The 22,083-nt window shown below is 45.2% G+C and overlaps 1 protein-coding gene across 2 annotated transcripts in view; it reads left to right on the forward strand.

Moving 5' to 3' along the window:
• Positions 1–22,083, forward strand: part of LOC143289447 (uncharacterized) — a 122,470-nt gene that overhangs the window by 40,449 nt on the left and 59,938 nt on the right. Inside the window, exon 1 of one of the 2 annotated variants that reach the window (XM_076598417.1) lies at positions 16,348–16,683. The exons of the other annotated variant lie outside the window; for it this stretch is intronic. The gene's annotated coding sequence lies outside the window, so the exon portion shown is untranslated. Of the gene's footprint in view, positions 1–16,347; positions 16,684–22,083 lie in introns of those variants that run through there. 2 annotated transcript variants of the gene reach the window in all.

Raw genomic sequence — 22,083 nt, forward strand, 5'->3', positions numbered from 1 at the left:
AAAAAGTCCACGATACACAGACTGCTCTTTCCGAACGCAGCCCCGATCAATCAATCAATCAGTCAATCGATTAATCAGTCCATCAGGACAACAGTTGCCTCCACCCCCCGTCTCTCCCTCCCTCCCCTCCGCCCTTTCTCCCTTCCTTCCCTTTCCCCACCCCCACCCCCTGTTCCCTCCTTCCTCCCCACCCTTCTCTTGTTTTTCCCCATCTCGCCAGTGATCATCGTCTCTGACATTTTGGGCCATGGGCAGGCGGTCCAAGTTTGGTCCGAAATAGATCACGGCCTCCCCGGGGGGGGGGGGGGGGGAGGAATCTGCGACTGTGGGATCCATGCTGTAGGTAAACAGCGGTGTCTTGGAAAGAACTACCCCCAGCCCCCACCCCCCACCCCCCCCCTCACACACACACACACACACACACACACACACACACCCTCCATCTATACTGTGCAATTGTTTTTTTTCCAAACATAAACACTGTGGATATGAATTCACTGCCTTCCTGTGCCGAGCCCTGGACACAGTGGATGTGAATTCACTGCCTTCCTATGCCCAGCCGAGGACACAGTGTATGTGAATTCACTGCCTTCCTATGCCCAGCCCTGGACACAGTGGATGTGAATTCACTGCCTTCCTATGCCCAGCCCTGGACACAGTGGATATGAATTCACTGCCTTCCTATGCCCAGCCGAGGACACAGTGTATGTGAATTCACTGCCTTCCTATGCCCAGCCCTGGACACAGTGGATGTGAATTCACTGCCTTCCTATGCTGAGCCCTGGACACAGTGGATATGAATTCACTGCCTTCCCATACGGAGCCCTGGACACAGTGGATGTGAATTCACTGCCTTCCTATGCTGAGCCCTGGACACGGTGGATGTGAATTCACTGTACCGATGATCCTGAAGTGCCACTGACTCCGTTGCTCTGTTGAACTCTTGCTGTTGCTTTTTTTTTTTTTTTTTTTTTTTTGCGGAAGGGGAGGGGGGGTGGATGGAGGCTGGGGGGGGGGGGGGTCCTGAGGCGAGGGGGGGGGGGGTATGATTTAAAGGTGTCTGTCCGTGATATGACCCCCGTGGTCGGCTGGACTGTCGGCCACAGTAATCAGAGAAAGGAGTCCGGACTGGTGGTCAAAATGACCGGGGTGGCAGTTCTGGTTGGGGGGGTGTGGGTGTGGGATCTCATTGTCGTGTCCGTTGTGTTGTGTTCTTTCGGACTGCGCGTTGACATTTTTGTCTGTCGTCTGACTGTGACCGTTCTCTGTATCTCTGTGTCTGTCTGTCTGTCTGTCTGTTTCTCTCCCAACTCTCTGTCTCTGTCTCTCACCCTGTCTCTGTCTCTCTGTCTGTCTGTCTGTCTGTATATCTGTCTGTTTGTCTATCTGTCTCTCTCTCTCATTCTCTCTCTCTCCACCCCAACCATACTTAAATTTTTGTTGTTTTTATTTATAGCGGGGGTGTGTGTGTGTGTGTGTGTGTGTGTGTTGAATTTTTTTTCTCATCTTTTTATTACATACTTGCTTTAGAATGTTCTTACAATGTCATTGACTTCCTCTCTCTCTCTCTCTCTTCCTCCCCCCCCCTCTCTCACTCCCGCTCTCTCTTTGTATGTATGTATGTATGTATATATATATATACCCTCTCCCTTCCCCCCTCTCTCTCTCACTCCCCCTCTTCCCTCCCTCCCCCCTCTCTCTCCCTCCCTCTCTCCCCCCTCTCTCTCCCCCCCTCTCTCTCCCCCTCCCCCCCTCTCTCTCCCTCCCCCCTGCCCCTCCCCCTCTCCAACCCTCCGCTCTCTCTACATGGAGGGGGTGGGGTGTGTGTGAAATGCCGGTCAGTGCATCAACCAGGGGTGACAACAACGAAACTTTGGTTGTGGTTGTTGTAGCTATTGGTGTGGTGGTTGTTGTTGTGGTTGTTGTAGCTATTGGTGTGGTGGTTGTTGTTGCTGTTGTTGTTGTTGTTGTTTACTCTTCCAGTCCCTGGCCAGTCAACACAGTGACCACTAATGTCAACCACGGAGTTGTTGGGGACTTCTTTCCTCGCTGTCCTCAGCCTCCCCGGGGGAAGGAGGGTGCTGGTCAGTCTAGAACTAGTCTCGTAAAATCCCCGGGGGGATAGGGGGCGGGAGCGGAAGGGGGAGGGTGGTGTGGGGTCGGGGGGGTGAATGCGCAAACGAGCACGACACACAAACATAATTATGCCTTCCCACGCGCGCGCGTACACACACACACACACACACACACACACACACACACACACACACACACACACACACACACACACAAAGCCCGCACGAAGCCCGCACGCTCTTTGAAACACTTTGACACACGCTTCTAATTCTAGACGCGCGCGCACGAATGCACGCACGCACGCACATACACAGAGGCACAGCAACAAGGGAGGGAGAGAGAAGGGGGGAGAAAAGAAACACACACACACACAGATACACGGACGCACGCTTGCGCGCGCGCTCACATTCATACACACACACACACACACACACACACACACTCACACACACACACACACACACACAGATACACGGACGCACGCTTGCGCGCGCGCTCACATTCATACACACACACACACTCACACACACACACACACACACACACACACACACACACACACACACACACACACACAGATACACGGACGCACGCTTGCGCGCGCGCTCACATTCATACACACACACACACTCACACACACACACACACACACACACACAGATACACGGACGCACGCTTGCGCGCGCGCTCACATTCATACACACACACACACACACACACACACACACACACACACACACACACACACACACACACACACACACACACACGTACACACACACACACACATACACACACACACACACACACACACACACACACACACACACACACACACACACACACACATAACTCTTAAAGACTCAATCAGCTTTCATTTTCTGCATGAATAGGTATTAATTTTCTCTGCTTTCAGAGACTTTGAATACAGGCACAGATGCACGCTGCGCTAAACGACGGGGGAACAGATATTGGTGGAATGAGAGAGAGGAAGGAGGGAGGGAGAGAGAGAGAGAGAGAAAGAAGGGAGAGAGGAGGGAGGGAGAGAGAGAAGAGGAAGGGAGGAAGAAAGAGGGAAAGAGAAAGTGGAGGGAGGGGAAGAGAGAGAGGAGGGAGAGAGAGAAGGAAGGGACAGAGAGAGGAGGGAGAGAGAGAAGGGAGGGAGACAGAGAGAGGAGGGAGGGAGAGGAGGAGAGATACAGAAGGGAGAGAGACGGAGATCGGCGGAGGAAGGGTTTGTGTGTGTGCGTGCAAACGCGCGCGTGTGTGTGTGTGTGTGCGTGCGTGTGTGTGTGTGTGTGTGTGAAGGCAGAAGAAGATAAAATAAACCTTGCCTTCATCACTTGCACGAGGAAGAAGAAGCGGCCGTATCGTGTTCCCAACGAACGTTTTGTTGTCATTCAAACACACCCTTCCTGCTGTCACAATACCCGAACAGACCCTCAGTCGTTTGGAAAGTCGACGAAATTAATGCCATTGCTGAAAAATGTGAAACGAAATTCCGATTAGAAAAGAACAATAGAAGAAGAAGATAGGAAGGAAGGAACGAAGGAAGAAAGATTCCTTTAGGAGCTTAGAATAGAAAGAAAAGAATCGAACTTCAGTTGTTTTGGTTCCCCCCCCCCCCCCAGTTTTCTGCGCGCGCGTGCTTGTGTGTGCGTGCGTGTATGTATGTATGTGTGTATGTGTGTGTTTATGTATGTGTATACGTGTGTGTGTGAGAGAGAGAGAGAGAGAGAGAGAGAGAGAAGGAAGAAGAGTAAGTGAAATAGAGTGTGTGTTTGGGAGAACTCGGTGGCTGTGGGAGTGAAAATAGAAAGAGAGGGGGTGGAGAGAGAGAGAAAAAAGAGAAATGAAAGGGAGAGAGGGAGAAACAGGGAAATCTAGAGAAAGAAACAAAGAGAGGGAGAGTGGGAGAGAGCAAAGAGAGAAATAGGGAGAGAGGGAGGGGTGGCGAGAAAGAGAAATCGAGAGACAAAGAGAGAGAGGGGGGGAGAGAGAGAGAGCAAAGAGATGAATAGAAATGGAGAGAGACACGGAGAGAAAGACAGAGAGAGAGAGGGGGGGGGGGGGAGAGAGAGAGAGGAACAGAAAGAGTGTGGTGTCCTCAGATAACAATCAGCACGGCTGATGGAAGAAGGACCAGTGCACAAAGCCCAGCTGTCATCACCAGGAGATCCTTTTTCATCTGATGAATGGACAGACGGGCGCCACGGCCCAGTGGTTAAACCGTCGGGATTTGAACCTCGGGGTCCTGCGTTCCATCCCGCTGTCAACGCCTGGCGGATTAAGTGTGGGGAGTTTTCCGTTCTCCGAGATCAACAGCTACACACACACACACACACACACACACACCACACACCACACACACCACACACCACACACACACACACACACACACACACACACACACACACACACACACCACACACTACACACACACACACACACACACCACACACACACAACACACACACACACCACACACACACACACACACACACCACACACACACACACACACACACACACCACACACACACACACACACACACACCACACACACACACACACACACCACACACACACACACACACCACACACACACACACACACACACACACACACACACACACACACACACACACACACACACACACACACACCACTCAGCTCATATCACAGATTGACATAAGTTTACAGCTGGGCCAACAGCAAAGGGAGAGCTGTATGATCAATGGTTTCGTCATTGCAGTGGGGAGCCATTGACAGCTTAGTCTTTTGTGAAGGACTCTCTCTCTCGAACTTAGAGGCAAGGCTGCACTGGCTCTTAGTGCTGCGGCCTATAAGAACAGGAGACAGTAGAAGAACAGTAGAAGAACAGTAGGACAATAGGATAACAGCACAAGAACAGTAGACAACATAAGAACAGTAGACAGCAGAAGAACAGTACACAGTAGAAGAACAGTACACAGTAGAAGAACAGTAGAACAGAAGACAGTAGAGGAACAGTAGAAGAACAGTAGACAGTAGAGGAACAGAAGAAGAACAGTAGACAGTAGAAGAACAGTAGACAGTAGAACAATTGAAGAACAGAAGGAGAAGACCACGGAGGAGAAGGAGAAAAACAATACGCGATAATGATGTTGATGATGATTATAACTATGGCAGTGATGATGATGATAATAATAATAATAACTATGACCGTGATGATGATGATTATAATGGCTATGGCGATGATGAGGATGGTGATAATGATGATGATGACGACGACTATATGATGATGATGATGACGATCTTCGGCCTCCTCCTCCTTCTCCTCCCCTTATTAATCTTCTCCTTCCACCGACCCTGTTTATTCTCCTCCATCTCGGTGCACACGCCTTTATGTGTGAGTCATTTGTGTCTGACTACGAACACCAGAACAGCACAGGAGGCAACTGCTGTCCTGACTGTCTGGGCTAGAAGTGGATTATAGTGGAGAGTGTCATGCCCAATACATCCCCGCTCTCTCGGCCAAGAGGGGTTGATCGATTGATTGATATGGATACTTATACAGCGCCTATCCTCGGTCGGAGACCAAGCTTTAAGCGCTTTACAAGCAGGGTCATTTGCACAAGAGGCTGCCTGCCTGGGTAGAGCCGACTGACGGCTGCCACTGGGCGCTTATCATTCGTTTCCTGTGTTCATTCAGTCAGATTTCAGGCACGCACACATACACACTCAGACAGACATGCAACATTTTGCATGTATGGCCGTTTAGGTGGGTTTTTTTAATTATTATTTATCCCCGCCATGTAGGCGGCCATATTCCGTTTTGGGGGTGTGCATGCTGGGTATGTTCTTGCTACCATAACCCACCGAACGCTGACATGGATTACAGGATCTTTAACGTACGTATTTGATCTTCTGCTTGCGTATACACACGAAGGGGGTTCAGGCACTTGCAGGTCTGCACATATGTTGACCTGGGAAATCTCCACCCTTTACCCACCAGGCGCCTTTACCGAGATTCGAACCCGGGACCAACGCTTTAACCACTCGGCTATTGCGCCCGTCCTAGGTTTTAGGACAGTCGGTGTTGGGGTGGTTCCCAAAGGCTAACTAGCCCCCAAGGCTGCACACGCCTTCGTATTTAACACAAAAAGACGTCATTGCAAAGGTGGTGACAACAACAAAAACGACGACGACGACGATGATCATGATATCAGGATACAGACATGGTGATTTAGAATATAAAAAAAGCAACCAGCAAACCAGGCAGATTATTCAGTCCTGTCTTCCACGCAAAACCCCCCATCCTCATCCCCCAGCCCCGCGCGCGCGCACACACACACACACACACACACGCACACACACACGCGCGCGCAAACACACACACACACACACCCATTATCAGTTTTACAGCAGGGATCTCAGACGTCATCCAACATCCAAACCTTATATGGGGGATCCAGGACGGAGTGGGGGAGGGGAGGGGAGGGGGATTTGGAAATCCTATCCCTCGAGCGGAGCGGTGGGCGGGTGGGGATACTTCAGTTCTGAAGCTAAGCGCAGGACTCTGCCATCATTGGCGCAGCGCTGTGTGTGTGTGTGTGTGTGTGTGTGTGTGTGTGTGTGTGTGTGTGGCGGGAGTTAGGGTAGAGGCTGGAGTGATGAAGTACATAGAGAGTAGCGTGTGTGTGTGTGCGTCCTTGTATGTGTATGTGTGCGTGCGTGTGTGTGTGTGTGTGTGTGTGTGTGTGGCGGAAGTTGGGGTAGGGGTTGGGTGGAGGAAGTACGAAGAGAGCAGCATGCAAAGAGCGCATGCGCAATAGCCAGAGGAAGAGCGACACACCCACCATGTAATGGCAAGAAGACCATCCGCCTGCATTAGAAAATGGGCGGCGAAACACCATCTAATCCTTTATGTGGACTTAGCCACGGGAAGAAAAAAACACTGCAGACCCCAGCTTTATACACCGCCACGGAAACATTGTAGCCAGTGTAATCCACCTGTATAAAATAGCTACGGAAACGCTGTATAATCCTACTGCAGAAATAGTCACAGAAATACTACAGAAATACTACTTAATGCACGAAGAGGAGTTGCCACAACCCCCCCCCCCTGCCCCCCCCCCCCCCCCCCCCCCCCCACACACACAACCCCTGTATTATGCAGCTTTAGAAGAGCCATCGAAATGCTTTCATTATCCTGCAGAAATACCCACAGAAACGTAACGAACCCCAAACCAGAAAGCAAATGAACATTTGTTTACCAGGGGAATTATAGAAGCAAAATACGTGTTTTTCACACTATGCCCCAAGGATAACAACAACAACAACAACAACAACAACAAAATCTAGAAAAAGAAAGAAGGAAAGTAAATGGCGATGAGTGCACCACACACACACACACACACACACACACACACACACACACATGCGGATGCGCTTGCGATCGTGGGGGAAAACTCTTTCTTCGTCTCAATCTTATTCTCTCTCTCTCCTTTTCTCTCTCTCTCTCTCTCTCCCTCCCTCCCTCTCCTCCCTCCCTCCCTCCCTCCCTCCCTCCCTCTCTCTCCCTCCCTCTCTCTCTCTCCCTCTCCTCTCTCTCACTCTCCCTCTCCTCACTCTCCCTCTCCTCTCTCTCTCCCTCTCTCTCTCTCCCTCTCTCTCCCTGTCTCGCTCTTTCTCTCCCTCCCTCTCTCTCCCTCTCTCCCTGCCTCACTCTTTCTCTCCCCCCCATCTCTCTCTCTCCATCTCTCTCCCCTGTCTCAGTGTGATAGGTAGTGGCTCCCTGAGGACCAAGAAGGAAAACAGTCCTTGACAACGTGATACAAGTTGAAAGGAAAGTGCTTATCCTGCATGGTCTGTGTTTCATGTCAGTTTTCATCAGAATTTCCAATAGGAAGTTTTTGAAATAAAAGGCGACGTTAACCTAATTGTTTCTAACACAAAGTTCCAGGAATGTTATTGAGACGTTCGAGGGGGGAATGTCTTCTCTCTCTCTCTCTCTCTCTCTCTCTCTCTCTCTCTCTCTCTCTCTCTCTCTCTCTCTCTCGTATATACATATATATATATATATATATATATATATATATACATATATACACACACACATGTGTGTGTGTGTGTGTGTGTGTGTGTGTGAGAGAGAGATAATTTTTGTCTGCAAAGTTCCACTGAGAAGATAAAGGGAGAAATACTGGGTCGGTATGTGGCCGCTGAATATATTGACATGTGGAAGGATCTATAAATAGAGCTTTATGGATCCATACATGTATGGTTTTGATTTTAATACGTTGTGTAATGTTCTGATTTGTGAACTGAAAAGAATAAAATGAAACACAAACAATGATAGCTAATGAATTTTTTGGACAGGAAAGGAACTTCAGTGTTAAAATGGGGACACAATGCTAAAACTTGACCATAAGCCAAGTGCACAGTAAACATGGAACACTAAGCCGACGATAAGCCAAGTGCACAGTAAACATGGAACAATATGCCGACGATAAGCCAAGTGCACAGTAAACATGGAACAATATGCCGACGATAAGCCAAGTGCACAGTAAACATGGAACAATAAGCCGACGATAAGCCAAGTGCACAGTAAACATGGAACAATAAGCCGACGATAAGCCAAGTGCACAGTAAACATGGAATGATAAGCCAAGGACTCTGCTAAACACAGAACGATGAATTAAGGACACAATGCTAATTGTGGAACAATATGCTAAGCACACATTGCTGAATATGGAACAATAAGCTGAAGACATACTCCTGTATACAGAACGTTCAAGTAAGGAAGGAAGTATAAGCTGAAGACATACTCCAATATACAGAACGTTAAAGGATGGAACAATAAGCTGAAGACATACTCTTGTATACAGAGCGTTAAAGTAAGGAAGCTGAAGACATACTCCTTTATACAGAGCGTTAAAGTAAGGAAGCTGAAGACATACTCCTTTATACAGAGCGTTAAAGTAAGGATGGAACAATAAGCTGAAGACATACTCCTGTATACAGAGCGTTAAAGTAAGGATGGAACAATAAGCTGAAGACATACTCCTGTATACAGAGCGTTAAAGTAAGGATGGAACAATAAGCTGAAGACATACTCCTGTATACAGAACGTTAAAGTAAGGATGGAGCAATAAGCTGAAGACATACTCCTATATACAGAACGTTAAAGTAAAGACATAGTGCTAAATATGGAACAGTGATATGAGGACCTAGTGCTAAATATAGAAAAATAAACTAAAGACACACTGCTAAATATAGAACACAAAGATAAGTAAGTTTATAGACACAATGCTAAATATGGATAAGTAAGCAGAGGACACAATGCTAAATATGGAGCAATAAGCTGAAGACACAACGCTGAATATAGAACAATAAACTGAAGACAGTTCTACTTAATGCGGAACTGTCATAGGCAAGGACTATACAGCAGGCCTGCTGATTGAACAAGACATTAATAATCTCCATCCCTTTTTCAGCCCTTCCCCCCTCCCCCCATTGCCTGCATGCATGCAAACACAAGACACAGGGGGAACAACACTCACCAACACTATCAGAAATAAACTAGAAATGAGAGACAGAGAGAGTGAATGAATGAATGAATAATATTTATTTTCTGAGGGTAATAGATTAAACATACATGCTTTTTATCATCCAGCCCTCGAAAACAAACCAATAAACAACAGCAAAAAGATAACAGTAACACTATAAAAAAAAAAAGTGATCCAGCAAGAGAAAAATCACAGAAATATAATTATATCAAAGACGAGAAGAAGAAAAGGAGATAGTTACATAGCTGGATGGATAGAGACAGATGGACACACAGAGCGAGCGAGAGAGAGAGAGAACACTGAACACTTTAATGTCAATAGCTTTACAGCCCTAATGACATGGGGGTTCATAATAAAAACAACAACATGCATCAATAGTAATAATATTGATGAAAACGAAATCCTAAACGAAATGAATCAATCTGTGCAACTAAGTGCAGTTCGACCATCCATTCAAAGTAATGTGATGTAGAGAGAAATAAAAAACAAATATATATATAAATGTATAACGCAGAGAGAGAGAGAGAGAGAGAGAGAGAGAGAGATTTCCTTACTAATATTGAATTAGTTTTATTATTTATTTTCAGTTTCTTTGTGAAAGAAATGGCTTTTCGGGTGTGTTTTTTTTCCTCACATTTTTTGATGGATTACTTTTGTGTCTGTATCTATCTTTACAGTTAAAGACCGAAGGCCGATTTTCTTTATCGATCGGAAAAATGAAATCACAGAAAACAAAGGAACAACTCATTGCTCTCTCATTAAAATTTCTCGTGTATTCTTCAGATGCCTGTGGGTTTACCGAGAGAGTTTTGTTTGTTTGTTTTTGTTCAGTAATGATGAAGAATTTAAGCGACTTTGTGGAGATTCTGCGCTTTTTATTCCATTTTGATATGTTCATGTAATTTATGTTTTTATTTTTACTGTGTTTTATGGGTGAGGTCTATTTTGGTTCAGGTCGATGCAGGTGTGAGGTCTATCCAAAGAGAGGTCTGTCCAAAGTGAGGTCTGTCCAAAGTGATGTCTGTCCAAAGAGAGGTCTGTCCAAAGTGAATTCTATCCAAAGTGATGTCTGTCCAAAGAGAGGTCTGTCCAAAGTGAATTCTATCCAAAGTGAGGTCTGTCCAAAGTGAATTCTATCCAAGGTGAGGTCTGTCCAAAGTGAGGTCTGTCCAAAGTGATGTCTATCCAAAGAGAGGTCTGTCCAAAGTGAGGTCTGTCCAAAGTGATGTCTGTCCAAAGAGAGGTCTGTCCAAAGTGAATTCTATCCAAAGTGATGTCTGTCCAAAGAGAGGTCTGTCCAAAGTGAATTCTATCCAAAGTGAGGTCTGTCCAAAGTGAATTCTATCCAAAGTGAGGTCTATCCAAGGTGAGGTCTGTCCAAAGTGATGTCTGTCCAAAGAGAGGTCTGTCCAAAGTGAATTCTATCCAAAGTGATGTCTGTCCAAAGAGAGGTCTGTCCAAAGTGAATTCTATCCAAAGTGAGGTCTGTCCAAAGTGAGGTCTATCCAAGGTGAGGTCTGTCCAAAGTGAGGTCTGTCCAAAGAGAGGTCTGTCCAAAGTGAATTCTATCCAAAGTGATGTCTGTCCAAAGTGAGGTCTGTCCAAAGTGATGTCTGTCCAAAGTGAGGTCTGTCCAAAGTGAGGTCTGTCCAAAGTGAATTCTATCCAAAGTGAGGTCTGTCCAAAGTGAATTCTATCCAAAGTGAGGTCTGTCCAAAGTGAATTCTATCCAAAGTGAGGTCTGTCCAAAGTGAGGTCTGTCCAAAGTGAATTCTATCCAAAGTGAGGTCTGTCCAAAGTGAATTCTATCCAAAGTGATGTCTGTCCAAAGTGAGGTCTGTCCAAAGTGAATTCTATCCAAAGTGAGGTCTGTCCAAAGTGAGGTCTGTCCAAAGTGAATTCTATCCAAAGTGAGGTCTGTCCAAAGTGAGGTCTGTCCAAAGTGAGGTCTGTCCAAAGTGAGGTCTGTCCAAAGTGAATTCTATCCAAAGTGAGGTCTGTCCAAAGTGAATTCTATCCAAAGTGATGTCTGTCCAAAGTGAGGTCTGTCCAAAGTGAATTCTATCCAAAGTGAGGTCTGTCCAAAGTGAGGTCTGTCCAAAGTGAGGTCTGTCCAAAGTGAGGTCTGTCCAAAGTGAGTTCTATCCAAAGTGAGGTCTGTCCAAAGTGAATTCTATCCAAAGTGAGGTCTGTCCAAAGTGAGGTCTGTCCAAAGTGAATTCTATCCAAAGTGAGGTCTGTCCAAAGTGAATTCTATCCAAAGTGAGGTCTGTCCAAAGTGAGGTCTGTCCAAAGTGAGGTCTGTCCAAAGTGAATTCTACCCAAAGTGAGGTCTATCCAAGGTGAGGTCTATCCAAGGTGAGGTCTAAGTAGAGGTCTATCAGGGATAAGGTCTATCCAAGGTGAAGTCTATCCGGGATGGAGTCTGTTTGATTATGGATGCAGTTGGCTGGCAATCCGAGGAGGGAGTTGTGTGCGTGTGTGTGTGTGTGTTGGAATAATCTTTGTTTTTCTCGTCTTTATAGCCTCCCTTGCCTGCCTCTTCCTTGTCTTTAGTTTCTACAGTTTTAGAGTTACGCATGCGTGTGAATGACTGGTGCGAAAGCGCTTTGATTTGTCTCTGCACAAGATTCAGCGATATATAAATACCATTATTATTATTATTATTATTATATTCCGTTTCAGTTATACAAGTATAAATACATTTACCTCTTTACATTTTTTTCCCCGAAACTGTAATCATCAAGCATTCAGTTATCATCATAAAAGCCAAACGCACAAACTGGAAAGGTGGAAAATCGGTTCAGGCACGACGGGCGCAATAGCCGAGTGGTTAAAGCGTTGGACTGTCAATCTGAGGGTCCTTGGTTCGAATCACATTGACGGCGCCTGGTGGGTAAAGGGTGGAGATTTTTACGATCTCCCAGGTCAGCATATGTGCAGACCTGCTAGTGCCTGAACCCCCTTCGTGTGTATATGCAAGCAGAAGATCAAATACGCACGTTAAAGATCCTGTAATCCATGTCAGCGTTCCGTGGGTTATGGAAACAAGCACATAACCAGCATGCACACCCCTAAAACGGAGTATGGCTGCCTACATGGCGGGGTAAAAACGGTCATACACGTAAGCCCACTCGTGTGCATACGAGTGAACGCAGAAGAGGAGGAGGTTCAGGCACATGTATGTACGCTAAGAATACTCCCCTCCCGATCCATTCCAGTCGACCCAGAGTAATAACAAACCCAACACACTCATCAGTACACTTCACAGTGCATAAAAAATATATAAGAAATAAAATAAATAGATAAAAGGAGGAATGGGGGTTAGCGGAGTAGGTCCCCCCCCCTTTTTTTTTCTCCCCTTTTTCCCCTTTTCCTTTCCCTCTGCTTGCCTTTCCTCTTTCCCTCTTTCCTCCTCCTTCTCCCCTCTCCCTCTCCCTCCCCTTTCTTTTCCACTCTGTTAAATCTTCGCCAGACAACAACAACAAACATCAACCTGAAGAAATTTCCGAAAACAATAAACAACAAACATGCAGAAAGCCGTCAGCGGATAACTCACGATTCCCAGATGCAATTATTATGAAGCACGTGTTTGTACCCAAAGACATGCACCTGAGCGCATGTGCTGACTGCAGTGTGTGTGTGTGTGTGTGTGTGTGTGTGTGTGTTGTTGGATTGTTGTTATTTGTTGTCGTTCCTTTTGCACCTGCCACTTTAAATTTTGCCTTCGTCGCTTTTGGTAAGAGTACGTCACGACCCCCCGCCCCCCATGCCCCCCCCCCCCCTCTCTCTCTCTCTCTGTCTGCCTCTCTTTGCCTCTGTCAGTCTGTGTCTCTGCCTGTTTGTTTGTGTCTGTCTCTCTCGCCGTCTGTGTCTGTCTGTGTCTGCTTCGCTCTGTCTCTCTCGCTGTCTGTGTCTGTCTCTCTCGCCGTCTGTCTCTCTCTCTGCTTGTCTGTGTCTGCTTCGCTCTGTCTCTCTCGCTGTCTGTGTCTCTCTCTGCTTGTCTGTGTCTGTGTCTACTTCGCTCTGTCTCTCTCGCTGTCTGTGTCTGTCTGTGTCTGCTTCGCTCTGTCTCTCTCGCTGTCTGTGTCTGTGTCTGCTTCGCTCTGTCTCTCTCGCTGTCTGTGTCTCTCTCTGCTTGTCTGTGTCTGCTTCGCTCTGTCTCTCTCGCTGTCTGTGTCTCTCTCTGCTTGTCTGTGTCTGCTTCGCTCTGTCTCTCTCGCTGTCTGTGTCTCTGCTTGTCTGTCTCTGTCTCTCTGTGCTTGTCTCTGTCTGTCTCTGTCTCTCTGTGCTTGTCTCTGTCTGTCTCTGTCTCTCTGTGCTTGTCTCTGTCTGTGTCTCTCTCTGCTTGTCTGTGTCTGTCTCGCTCTGTCTCTCTCGCGGTCTGTCTGTCCGTCCGTGTCCGTGTCAGTGGGATCGTATGGGGTGTCACACAGTGTCGCAGTGCCGATGTTTGTGTGGCTTGATGGATGTGAACTTCGTGTGTGCGTCTGTGTGTGTCTGTGTCTATGTGTGTGTGTGTGTGTGTGTGTGTGTCTGTCTGTCTGTCTGTCTGTCTGTGTGTGTCTCTGTGTGTGCCTGTGCGTGTATGTGTGGTGTGTGTGTGTGTGTGTGTGTGTGTGTGTGTGTGTGTGTGTGTATCTGTGTTTGTGTCTCTGTTTGTCTGTGTGTCTGTGTTTGTCAACTCTTTGTTTCTGTCTGTCTGTCTGTCTCTCTCTCTCTCTCATCCTAAGTATTAAAGACATCATCATTTGTTCAGATTTAGCTTATTGGTGTCATGCACAAAATCTTATGTTATACTTAATCTTTCTTTGTTTTTGTACAAGGCTTGCCTATTTAGAGAAACAAGTCTTCTCATAGTCTTGTTTCCATTGTTCATTTATCAGCAGATATGTTATTGTCTCTTGTTGCTGTTTAATTACCCCTTCATGAGGGACTGTGGCTTATATGAGTAACCATTCATTCATTCTGTGTGTGTGTGTTATGTTTACCATCATGATGCTTATGCATTTATGTAGTATAGTATTCGCATTCTATGACTTTAAGTAGCAATGTGTAGTGCATGCAATGACATATATAATGTAGTATTGTGTAGTGTTGACCCTGTTTCAGGGCGGGGACTGGATGAAAAAAAAGCGCGCCAGTGCTTATCTCTTATCCTCGAAAATAAAGAATTTGTCTTGTCTCGAAAATAAAGAATCTCTCTCTCTCTCTCTCTCTCTTTCTCTCTCCCCTTCTCTCTCCCCTCTCCCTCTCTCTACTCCTTCATGAGGAACCATGGCCTATATGAATAAACTATTCATTCATTCATTCATTCATTCTCTCTCTCTCTCTCTCTCTCTCTCTCATTACCCCTTCATGAGGGACTGACTATATGATGGAGTCTCCCGTCGGACCGACGGATGAGTAGGCGGGCAGGCTTATCTGTCTATGTGTGTCCTCATGTGGGAGAAGAGGCCGATTCTGGTTGCGCAGCACTTCCCACATGTGTTGCAAGGGAAAACGTCTCCAGAAGTTGACCGCTGCTTTCTTCGCTATGGCCTATATGAATAAACCATTCCTTCCTTCATTCCTTCATTCCTTCATTCATTCATTCTCTCTCTCTCTTTCTAATTACCTCTTCACGAGGGGCTATAGCCTATAATTATGAATAAACCATTCATTCATTCAGTCTCTCTCTCTCTCTCTCTCTGTGTCTCTCTCTGTCTGCCCCCCCCTCTCTCTCTCTGTCCGTCTGTCTGTCTGTCTCTCTTTCTCTGTCTGCCTGTCTCTCTTTCTCTCTCTCTCTCTAATTACCTCTTCATGAGGGGCTATAGCCTATAATTATGAATAAACCATTCATTCATTCAGTCTCTCTCTGTCTCTCTCTCTGTCCCCCCCCTCTCTCTCTGTCTGTCTCTCTCTTTCTTTCTCTGTCTCTCTGTCTGTCCCCCCTTCTCTCTCTCTGTCCGTCTGTCTGTCTGTCTCTTTCTTTCTCTGTCTCTCTCTCTGCCCCCCCCTCTCTCTCTGTCCGTCTGTCTCTCTGTCTCTTTGTCTCTTTCTCTGTCTGTCTCTCTCGCTCTGTGGGTGTGTGGTTGTTTTGTTTTGATTTATGCATATTTTTTCCCTCTGTGTATCTCTGCTAACACCATGCTTTCATTTTATTAAATATTGTGTAGTGTAGGCCCTATTCAGGGCGGGGAATGGATGTAAAAAAGCACACCAGTGCTTATCTATTATCCTCGAAATAAAGAATTTGTCTTGTCTTCTCTCTCTCTCTCTCCGGGAAAGTAGGTGAGAGCGGGTGGGCGGAGGGCAAGAAATATGAAGAGGTGTGTGGGATGACAGTTACGGCTTGGCACATGTGGGTGGGGGTGGGGGGAAGTAGGGGGAGGGGAAAGTGCGGGGGTGGCGTGTTTGTGAGGGGAGGGGCGGGGGGGGGGGGGGGCAATCAGTGTAACAAGGGAACAGCACTCTGATCACACAACACTGCTCGGCCCGCCTCTCTGGGGCGCGATTATCTCCCCGCCACACCTTCCGCCCACCCCCGCGACCACCACTTTCTCTCCCTCTCTCTCTCTCTCTCTCTCGCGCACACATGCGCACGCATTGCGGTTTTCACCACCACCCTGTATCTCCGTTGTTGTGCGTCATTTCGGTGCGAAGATGGCGAGGACCTGTTGTGTGGCTGACGCAGCGAATTGACCGACGACTGCGTGGTGTCAATTGGAGAGAACGGTTGGCGGGTTGTCGCACGACGGTCGTTCCGGCTCCTGGGGATGCAGACGACAGTTGACTGGAAGGAACGAAGAAAAACTGAACAGAACGTTGATGTGTGGTGGTGGTTTGTTTTTGTTTTTCAAACCTCGTCGCTTCAGTTTGTGTGAGTGTGGCTGGCTACTTCAGTCAGCGAGTGAGATCTGAAACTGTATCTGGTTTCGAGTTGGAACTTCAGTGGTTCCCAGTTTCAGTTTTAAGCAGGCGTCCAGGCGTGCAGACTGATCCATCTGCGCTGCACCACATCTGGTGTCAGCGGTGATTGATTTCATGTAGACGTTGTGCTCTTTTACAGGAAGGTTTGTGAACATTTGCAGTTTCTGGTGATTTTTTTAATTTTTGCCCATTTTTTTATGATCTGTGATGATTATTTTAAATCACTTCTTCATATGATGGTGGTATTTACCTCGCGCTCCTCATTAAGGACAAGGGAAACAAAGAGTAATTAAAGTTGTGTGCGTGAAATCGGGAAGACCGTCAGTGCGTGATATTGTTCGGCGTTTACAGAGAGAAAAAAAAGGAAAGAACATCGAAATTTAAGCTTTAAAAGTCATCCTGAATGGAGATGCCGGGTTTTCTACAAGTATTGAGAGTCAAGTGTTATCGGGGACTTCTTTTTTTAAAACTTTATTATAAGAAAAAAAAAAGTATTCCTGCTGTTCAACAAATCATTTTGATTCAAAGATGGTCGATCAATGTCTGTAGCTAGCTGTTGAAGTATTTGCTTTTATTTCCCAGTGCGGCTGAAAGTTTGAATGTATAGTCAGTCGTGTCCGACTATGACCATAAAAACAGCAGAGGAGGCAACTGCTGTCCCAACTATCTGGGCTAGAATTTGATTATAGTGGAGAGAGTCTTGCCCAATTACATCCCCACTCTCTTGGCCTGGAGGGTTTTATGATAGTCGGCGTTGGGACGGTTCCGAAAAGCCAGGTTTGAATATGGATTGGGCTATTGTATTAAGTTATTTATGTGAACAAAAAAAAAGCGTTTATATGCGTCTGTTTGTGGTTTGATGTCTTCGTTGATAGAGATTGATGCCCAGGATGAATCATTTTGTGCTGCATCAACAGGATAGAACACATTTTTTTTTACATTCGTTTTGTTATCTCCTCAAACCTCTTCTGTCCTGTGGTCCGTTTGTTGGCAACCTTGTCCGCCATCAGAATCAGTCTCTTTATCATCTCAGAGAAATAAACAGTCAGCCTCTTTATCATCTCAGAGAAATAAACAGTCAGCGTCTTTATCATCTCAGAGAAATAAACAATCTGTTTGATAAACAGTCTCTTTATCATCTCAGAGAAATAAACAATCAGTCTCTTTATCATCTCAGACAGAGAAATGAAGAATCAATCTCTATAGTATGTCAGAAAATCTAGAGTGGTGAAAGGTGTGCTGAATGCAGGATATAAGCAGTAAGAGATAGCATACATTAAACTATGATGATGATAATGGTAATAGTAGTAGTAGTAATGATGAGGATGATAGTAATGGTAATAACAATAATATCAATGATAATGATGATGATAATAATGATAATAATAGATACAGCAAAGTCAAAACAAACCCGAAAACCCGATGATGAAAAAACAACAACTTACAGTTGTCATTCACTCACACACACACACGGACACACACACACACACACACACACCCTCCCTCCCTCCCTCCCTCCCTCCCTCTTACCATGTGCGGTTGCACGGTTATTAGCTGACTGTTTATGACCGGTTTTTTGGGTTTTTTTTTTTTTAATTAACGACGTGACGTGCGTGCGTATGCTTTCTTGTTCGGGATTTTCTCATAACTTTCCCGACATGGGGCCTGAGCGATGTTGTTTTGTTTCAAATTATTTAGTATTGTAATATAGAAATAAAAGAAATTTGGCTGCTAAGTGCATTATATAAGAAGATAGACTTGTGGGTAGGTATGAGTATATGTAGGTGTGGGTAGGGTTGTCGGGACATACTTTGTTAGCGATTCAGAATGGCGTGCTTCTCAACAGTATACACGTGCTTTGGTGCTTTCTTTCAAATAGTTGGACGATAGTTGGGTAACTAGTTATCTAGCAACACACTCTCTCTCTTTCTCTGTCTCTGTCTCTCTCTCTCTCTCTCTTAACTTGGACTTTCTTTTTTTCTTTTTCTTTTTTTCAGTGGCGTTGACAGTACTTTCCTCCCTTCATTTCTTCTTTCTTTCTATTTTTTTCTTTTCTTCTTTTCTTTCTTTCCTTCTTTAATTTTGAAAGGCATACACAGCCAGTTTTAAAGGACCTACGTGGATAATATTTTAATCCAAACTCATTTATTCATCCATTCAGTCGTTCAGTCAGTCAGTTTGTTTTCACTTCTTTTTTTGACAGTCTTTCTTCTTTGCTTCTCGCCGTCTGTGTTTCTTTGTTGTAAGGTCATGCACCCCCGAAAACGGAGTATGGCTGCCTGTATGGCGGGGTAAAAACGGTGTTACACGTAAAAGCCCACTCGTGTATATATACGAGTGAACGTGGGAGTTGCAGCCAGTGAACCAAGAAGTATCAGTTTTAGTGAACGAAGAAGAGAAAGAAGAAAGGTCATGCAAAAGACGCTCACGGTGAAAGACATTGTGTAGCAAAGAAGTGAAAGTAGCAGAGAAGTGAAAGCAAACGAAGACATTGCTTGTGTAGCAAAGAAGTGAAAGCAAACGAGGACATTGCTTGTGTAGCAAAGAAGTGAAAGCAAACGAGTATTGCAAGAAACGCGACATTGTGAAACAGGAATCGATTCGTCAGGTCTTTGTCTGTCCATCTGTCTGTCTGTCTGTCCGTCTGTCTCTTTCTCTGCTGGTTTTGTCGGTCTATCAGGGAAAAGAAAGAAATCGCATTTTTAATAGAGAGAATGGGAAAACTGTCCATTTCTTTCTTTTCCCTGATAGACCGACAACCAGCAGACATCGAACACCGGTTTTGTCGGTCAATCAAAGGTAAGACAAGAGGAGTAACATTCAATTCCAAGAAAGTTCGAGCGTGGGACGATTCAACAGGCTACACCAATGCTGTAAACAAAACAAGCGCCAGCCTTGCAGGGTACGCTAACGCTGGTCGGCATTGCGAGTCCAGTTGGTGATGACAAGAATAAATAATGGGAATTAGATCACAGTCAAAATAAGCAATGAGTGTCACTTGATAGAAAGGGAAAATAAATGATCTGTATTGTATTCCTTATCCGACAGGTAAAGAGTATGAGAGCAACGAGAAATAACGGTAAATAGGACGCACTCATTGCCTCGAAAAAAGTCCTGAGTGCTATGTTGTTGTTTGTTGTGTTTTTGTCGTGATGCGTGCGTTTGTTGCTCTTTCTCATTTACTGGAACGTACTCCTCGAGGTTGGTCCCAATTTCCGATGGACGATATAAACAACGAGTCGTGTGCAGTACACTTGGCGATAAAAAATGCTGGGAACGATGAGGGCATGTTTGGAAATTCGTAAAAAAGGGAAAATTCCCCCTCTGAATAGCTACCAGGATATTGCTTCTACTCATGGACTACACGGTGCTTGAGTTTTCCTGGCTTTCGGCATCTTGCTGTGCAGCCCTGTGTGGAATGAAAGCAACAGTATTTCGTGGAGAAAGGACAGCTTCAAAATTGAATAACTGAAAACGCTAACGCTTGTACACACACACACGCCGAAACACAATTCAGTCAAACACGGGATCGGTAAACACACAGAAACGCGGCGCGAACACATCCTCATGATTCATTAAATAAACAACTGGGAGTCCATAGATTAAAGCACAAATTAGCAAATGATTGAAATCGTAATCCCCTTTTTAAGTTTTGTAAGGGGTTAATGATTTTGTAACACACGGCACGAGAATCTGTTCAAATGGTAACGACGCTACAGAGGAAAAAACGAGAGGAATCTGAGTGCAATGTTCGAAACCGGCAGTTCGCCAATTTAATTTTCTCCCCATCCACTAGACCTTGAGTGGTGGTCTGGACGCTAGTTATTCGGATGAGACGATAAACCGAGGTCCCGTGTGCAGCATGCATTTAGCGCACGTAAAAGAAGCCGCGGCAACAGAAGGGTTGTCCCTGGCAAAATTCTGTGGAAAATCCCACTTCGATATGAAAACAAATAAAATTGCAGGCAGAAAAAATACAAAAAAGGGTGGCGCTGTCAGTGTAGCGACGTGCTCTCCCTGGGGAGAGCGGCACGAATTTCACACAGAGAAATCTGTTGTGACAAAAAAATAGTAATGCAATAAAAATACAAATACAAAAATACAAAGTAACGCAACCTCAAGAGGAGTATCAGTTTCAATTCCAAGGAAAGTGTCGGAGCGTGCGGACAGATCCATACACGCTACACCACATCTGCTGTAAAACAAAACAAAGCAGATGCCAGACCTTTGCATGCACCTAACTCGCTGGTCTGGCATTGAGAGCGAGTCCTAGGTTTGTGTGATGACAAAGAAAATAACATAAAAGTGAAATAAGACAACGAGTCAAAATAAGCAAATAAAGTTAGTACACTGGAATATAGAAAAGGGGGAAAATAAATGATCTGTATTTGTATTTCTCTTTATCACGACAGGTAAAGAGATATGGAGAAGGCAAACGATTGAAATAAAACGGAAATAGGACAGCACTCATTGCCTCGGAAATAAGTCCATTTGAGTGCTGTTTGTTTGTTTGTTGTTGTTGTTTGTGTTGTTTTTTTGTCGTTGTTGCTGTTGCTGTTTTGTTTTTGTTTTTCTTTTTATATGGAGCGTACTCCCTCGAGATTTGTCACAATTTTCCAGATACGTGTCATATAATGACAAGCAGCTCTGTATAAAAAAAGATATTCCAGTGGGAAAAATAATTGGCTGGGGTTACGTTAGGGCATGGGTTGGAGAATTGGAAAAAAGGGGGAAAAAGTTCCCCTGCTGAAGTACCCCCAAGGGGAGTGATTCTTGGCTGACTCCAGTGGAGTCTACACGGTGCTTGGAGTCTTTTCCTTGCGCTTTATCGGTTTCTTCCCCTTTGCTGTGCTGCCCTGTGCCTGGAAACTGAACAACAGCAACAAGACTTTGTTATTTGCGTGGGAAAGGATATGCTTTCAAAAGTTGTTAGATAACTAGAACACACGCTAACGCTTGGTCACACACACACACGCGCGAACACAATTCACGCACACACACTCGCGCGTGCGCGTACACACACACACACGCGCGCGCGAACACATTTCCTCATGAGCATGTTCATTTAAATTTTTTTTAAACAAATATTGGGAGTCCACAAAAAAGCCACAAATTAAGCAATATTTGTTGAAATAGGTAAATGCCCCTTAAGTTTAAAAGTGATTTGTCAAATAATAAGATTTTGGTTTCACATCACACAGGCACGAGAAAATGCGTATATCAAAATTGTGTATGACGACATGCTTACAGAGGAAACAAAACAGCGAACATGGATTAATTTCGTTGAAATTATTTTACAGAATCTTGGTTTAAGACACGTTTGGAATAATCAGTCAACATTCAATATTCATAAACTTAGCCATGTTATAATGAATAAACATGAATACGGATGTGTTTCATTCTGGAAGAGAAACAAATCTGAAAATAAATCCAAACTACTATTTCATAATAAAATTACTCATGAATACAGAACAGAACCTTATTTTGAAGGAAATCTTAATTATAATCAAAATCAATCATTGTGCAAATTAAGAATATCCTGT

The sequence above is a fragment of the Babylonia areolata genome, chromosome 14, assembly GCF_041734735.1.
Source record: "Babylonia areolata isolate BAREFJ2019XMU chromosome 14, ASM4173473v1, whole genome shotgun sequence".
NCBI classification, from domain to species: domain Eukaryota; kingdom Metazoa; phylum Mollusca; class Gastropoda; order Neogastropoda; family Buccinidae; genus Babylonia; species Babylonia areolata.